The sequence below is a fragment of the Podarcis bocagei genome, assembly GCF_964188305.1.
Source record: "Podarcis bocagei genome assembly, chromosome: 4".
NCBI classification, from domain to species: Eukaryota; Metazoa; Chordata; class Lepidosauria; order Squamata; family Lacertidae; genus Podarcis; species Podarcis bocagei.
Genome location: NC_138128.1, coordinates 35,544,560 through 35,550,559, shown reverse-complemented (window position 1 = coordinate 35,550,559; position 6,000 = coordinate 35,544,560).

Genomic DNA, 6,000 nt, shown 5'->3' with positions numbered 1-6,000 from the left:
AATCTAATTCAGCTTGGGTGTGCTTAAACACTGTTGCAGGCTTCTTCAACCTCGGCTCTCCAGATGTTTTTCGCCTACAACTCCCATGATCCCTAGCTAGCAGGACCAGTGGTCAGGGATGATGGGAATTGTAGTCTCAAAACATTTGGAGGGCCGAGGTTGAGGCAGCCTGCGCTATTGCCTTCAATGGGATTTATGAAGGCATCATGATGTGTTTGACTGTGGCCGAAATGTAGTGTGCATTGCATAACAGTTTTGAAAACCGGTGGTCGACCCTGCATTCCTTTTCCTAGGATGAGAAAAGTAGAAGATGTGTTATGGGGAAGGCTATCACACAATTTGTGTTTTAAAAAAAGGGCTTTGAGGAAATTTTAGAGCTGGCAACTGACTTTGTGTGAAGAAGAGCTCTGTGTGAAGAATTGTCCAATTTGGGCTGTGCTTCTTTACAATAAAAACTTGTTCAACCAGATTCACAAAACCCTAATTGCACAGCCCTATGCATGTTTTCTCCACTGAGTTCAATGGGACTTAGGGTGCAATCCTAAACCCTGGTTGGCTGAATTAGAACTATTTTAAGGCTAAACATTTACACACTTGAGAATGAGACCCATTGACCTCATCTGGCTTTGCTTCCAAATGAGCGTGCATAAGTTTGAGTCAGCCTTGGCCGTTGTTGTCATATGGTTGGTTGCTACATACTGATTTCACTCTGCAGATACCAATCTCAGTCAAGACATCTTTGATGCTATTTATTTACTGGGAATTAGAACGGGGTTGAACAGAGGAGGAAATACTCCTTCGGGTCTTAGCCTTATGTTGCTCATGCACCTATGCAATTCCATGCAGCAATATCCCACTGGAGATAATTTGCTAAGCTTTGTTTCCACCTAACTGACCCATAGGATTGAAAATAATCAGTGTGTTCCCAATTGTGTGGGGTCTTTTTCTTTCTTTGTTTTAAATGGGCAACCTTTATACTTTGGGGCAGTTACCGAAATAGGTTATTAAACCATCTTTGTGTAACCGGCGGAGCTTGTTTTCCTTGGACTTCTCCAGACATGGTTGAAAATACACATTTTCAGATGGGGCTTGAAAAATAGATGGCAAAAGACAGGAGAGAAGGCTGCTCTAGATGGAAAGAACAACAGGGTCATGGGGAGATGAGTTTGAGAGGCAGGCTGTTAAGGAGGATGAGAGCACTAGGCATGTCATTAAGGGGGTGAAATTTAATTTTTGCAAATTTCTTCAGTGATGGGGAGGGGTCTTAAAATTATGTTTTTTGGTGTGAGGAATTCAAATCTGCTGTTATTTTTGTCATTGGACAACATGTAGGTTGGGAATATGTTTGACTAAAAAGCATATAAACTGATTTCGGGAAACTAAAGAATTTTAATTTTACCTTCTGAAAATGTCAGGTAATGCTAAGTAATAATAATAATTAAAAATAATAATATTAATATATAACATAACTGCAAGTACTTGGCAGTCATTTATAATATTTTCCATGCAATTTTACACACATTTTACTTACCAAGCAAAACTAAAGTGTACCAATTTAACCAAAATATCTTTCGAATTCCCAAGTCATTTGCAACTTTTTAGCACCCCTCATTTGGGGAGTTTGAAAGTTAAAAAAATTCAACACACCTTACTGCTACACTCACCCAATTCTCTGAGTGTTGACTTCAGGGATGTTGTCTGTACCCTTTGGAACGAGGTCACTGGAGCCTTATACTTTTTTGTGATATTATTTTTATTTCTACATATGTACAGGTTGAGCATAGGGGAAAGTACAGCATGACTGTAACTGATGCCCTACATACAGTCCTTCTTATCAGATTTCTTGGGGTACCAAGCCAGCCTCTGAAATGATTTTAAGTTTCCAAACTAAAAGATAGCCCCCCATCTCTTCAGAGTCCCATAGACACCATTGTTGCAAAGCACATGGCTTCCACTAAAGAATATGGGGGAGAAGATGGGGGAAAGTCATGTGTTTTAAATGAGCTTTGAATGTATGCTGTGTATGAAGCCTGACTCTGGGTGTCTCTTGGTCTCTTTCTCACACAGAGACACCTTGATGACATCACCTGCCAGCCAGGAGAGAAAGAAGAAAGACATGCCCCCAGTGGTATGACTACATGGCCTGCAAACTATTTCTGTTGTTTGGGAAGCATCTCTGCTGTTGTTTTATGCTGGGCCCCCTCCTTCTGTTGTCTCTTTCAAGCTCTTTGGGTTATGGGCAAAGCTGTGTTTCCCCTTGGTTTCCATAAAGTGCCCTGAATAGAAAATGGAATGGGTTCAAGCCCTCTCACAATAGCTGTGGAAGGATTTCCATTTTCAAGCCTTTTCTATTATTCCCAGGACATGTTGTTAGACACTGTGGCAAACGGGTTAGAAACCATTTTAGCCGGCTGGGAAAACCAAATGGCTTTCAAGGACTATAGCAAAAGCACATGTTTGAGTAGTTTATAGGGCTTTGGCTGAATAATGGGATTAATCTGTATTTTAGAGATTGATAAAAATGATAAATATGCGGCTACTTCCATCAACTGACATTTAAGACGCGTATTTCATTAGCAGATGTCTCGTTAACTGTACAGACAGCAGGAACCAAATCCCATGTTTATGTAATTTGGTAAGTCTAAGAGCCTGTGTTCAGGTTCAGACATTTTGCAGAAAGATACTCAGCTAGCAGTAAGTTACTGGATTCCCACAAAACAATATTCAGATAGCTCTAAGGCTGTGTGCACACATTATCATTTATTCTGGCTTTGGTGCTTTCCCACTGCTGGTGTTTGAAGCTGTGTTTACATGATGTTAGCCACAATCCACATCTATCCTGTAGTTTTGTGAGAACTACTGCTGTTGATGTATTTCCCCATGAACCAGCTTCCATTTAATTTAGGCATGTGCAGTAAAGCTGATGTGTGCACATTTGAGACAATGACTACACATGCACAGATGGCAACTGAATGGATGGATGGATGGAATTGGGGTGCAGCTAAACCAAACAGGTAATGCACATCAGGTGAAAACATCTTCACCCTCTCTCTGGTGCATGTGGCAGTTTGCAAATGTGGCTTGAAATACAGCAGCGGGAAACAACTTTACTGCATTGAAAGATGCTACTATGTCCGTAGACTAACTTAGAATGCTGTATTATTTTACTGTTGTTAGCCACTCTGAGCCCAGCTTTGGCTGGGGAGGGCGGGATATAAATAAAATGTATTATTATTATTATTATTATTATTATTATTATTATTATTATTATTATTATTATTTGCATTAGAACTTAACAGTGCTGAAACTGCAAGAGCAGAACTGCATGTTCATATCTGGCCATTCCTTGTGGACTATTTGGGAAAGGTGAAGGTATTTCCCATGTTGGCTTGCATACAAATATCTTACACAGTTCACTATATCAGTCATATACTGGAATTCCAATATGCATAGGGTGGAATAATAGGTTCTCAAGGGACAACCAATTGCATTTTCTCAATTTTTTTAAAAAAGTTTTTTTTTGCAGCATTACAGGTTTTGAAGTGCTCAAATCTCAGGTAAAGCTGCAAGCTTTTACAGGGAAAAGTCAGCACATCCACTTCACCACTTGCTCAAATGCTTGAATTAACTAAGCCAAAAACTTTGGTCATATGAAACAGCCCTTAGGCTGGTAGTGTGTGTCCAGATCCTTCTCATTTAGGCTATGTACACATTACTGGCTTAGAACACAGCAAGGTTGTTCTTCTTACAAATTTGGATTGAAGCAGGTTTTGGGGGAAAATGCATCAGCATGCAGCATTTCATTTAAAAAGCCGGGATAGACTTTTTCTTACTATCCTTTTTTGAAGGACACGATGCAAGGAAAATGGAGCAACATTTATTACTCTGGGAACTCCTTTCCTTTGTTGGTGTGAACACAGAAAGATTCTGCAACCAAATAATTTGTTGATCTACAGAAAACATTAAAGATGATGAGAGCATATTTTAAGCTGATCGCTCTGTTGAGATGAGATGCTAAATGTCTTGTTGAAGCATTTTTTTCTTTTTCTTTTTTAAAAAATCTCCATTTCCTGTATGATATGCAATCAGCAAAAGGTGGAAAACTTCTCAACTCCCTCTGAGAGTTTGCTGCTTCTCTTGTTTCAGCTTAATAAAGTGTAATCTAAAGTGCAGCATCAGTAAGCCAATGCTGTTCCATACCCAGCTGTTGGAAGGAGGAGTGGAAAGAAATGTTCTACAGGGATGTTGGAGAAATCCAATGAAATTATAGTAATATTCTAGTGCTTTGAGCATTTGCAGAGAAACCTCTAGTGATGGGTGACCTTCCCCTCTAGCCTTATTTGTTATTAAGTTCTCCTTTCTTTTTCTTTTTTTTCAGTACAAGGAGAAAGCTATGAGTCTTTGTAAGAGTCCATGGGACTTGCATGTACATTGATGATGCCCCGCAGATGTGCCTGGCGACTTGAGATTTGCAACTCGATTTGTATCTCGTTTAATTTTTTCTTTGGTGTGTGCACAGCAGAGATGGGGGAGAACCTGACCTTATTTACACTTCCTGAAATAATGTGTGACCTGAGACACATTTGAAATGGAAATATTCTTTCACTGTGAACCACAATGAGTAGTTTCCCCCTTGCCTTTCTAGAAGTAAAGTGAAACACCAGGAATTCAAACCTTGGATGTTTGGAACATAGGTGTCAGGTGTGTGTGCAGGAGCCAGGCCCTGTGATCAATAGGACTTTGAAGAACTGGGGCCTTCCTAAGTTTGCTCTGGAGAGCAAGGTGTGGCTGCACAGGTGAGGCCGCTTGGTAACTCAGCACCTGGTGGCAAGAGCTGGGAAGGGATATAAGCTCAGCATTTCCCTTCAGCTCTTTGCCACAGCAACACGTTCCCTGCTTTGCTGTGTTTGACTCCTTGCTTCTTGATCCTCAGACCCTTGGCTTCTTGACTCCTGGCTCTCTGACCCTCGGACTCTTGGCTTCCTGACTCCTGGCTTCTGGACTCCCGTTCCTGCTCCCACCCCACCATCTTGCCCCCGGTCCTGACACCCCCAGCCGGGACTTCGGTCACCCGTGAACCGGACCGCGACAGTAGGTACTGATAGGCACATAGATCGCATTCTTGATTGTTTGAATTTTTAAGGGTTGCATTAAACATAGCACTAAGTCACACTTTGCACAAGCAGAGCAATTTCTGATTGCGCAATGGGACTTTCTCCTCCCTCTTCTCTTCCCATGCAGCCCTTCAATCTGGGTTTTTCTTCAAGGCTCTGGAACAGGCTTGGGGATGGCAAGGGGAGGAGGTGGGGATGGCCCCATCACACAAGTGAATGTCATGCTGCTCACACATTTATTTAGCTGAATATCTAATTAATTATCTGAATGGTTTCATTTTCCCTATCCCATACAAGCCCCCAGCCCCCACTTTCAAGGCCCTGTTTGTGTGCCTACTTAGGCTGGTGTGCATATGGGAGAGGTACCACTGCCTCATTGGTGCCCCACATCATACAAATATTTGAGCAGGTCTTGAAGACCTGTTGATTCTCTGTGGCTTTTCCCGAATGATTTAATGGAGCAATTGGTGAAATGTTTTTCTTCTGATGATAAGGTATTTTACTGGGTTAGCTTTTTTTAATGGGAATAGCCACAAAGTCGCATTAAGGATGTCCACTGTGACACTAAAAGAAATGTTTCTATGGGAATCATTTCTCTAATCAGTAACTGGGAGGTTCACTTTCCTGCTAGCAGGGAACAAATGCATTAGTCCACAAGTGGCACTTGCCGTCAGGAAGCATCTCTCAACTGCACAGGGATGTGGGAAGGATCTCTTGCATGGAAATGGCTTGGGTAAACATACAGAGGCCCCTTTCTTCCTTACCACCACATTGTTCCAAGTTACCATTTGCAACCAGTTTTATCTTGGGAACGAAACACGAAATAACTCCAGCAAAGCCAACACAGAAAATATGCAACGCCATAGTGTATGCTAAAATCTACTAG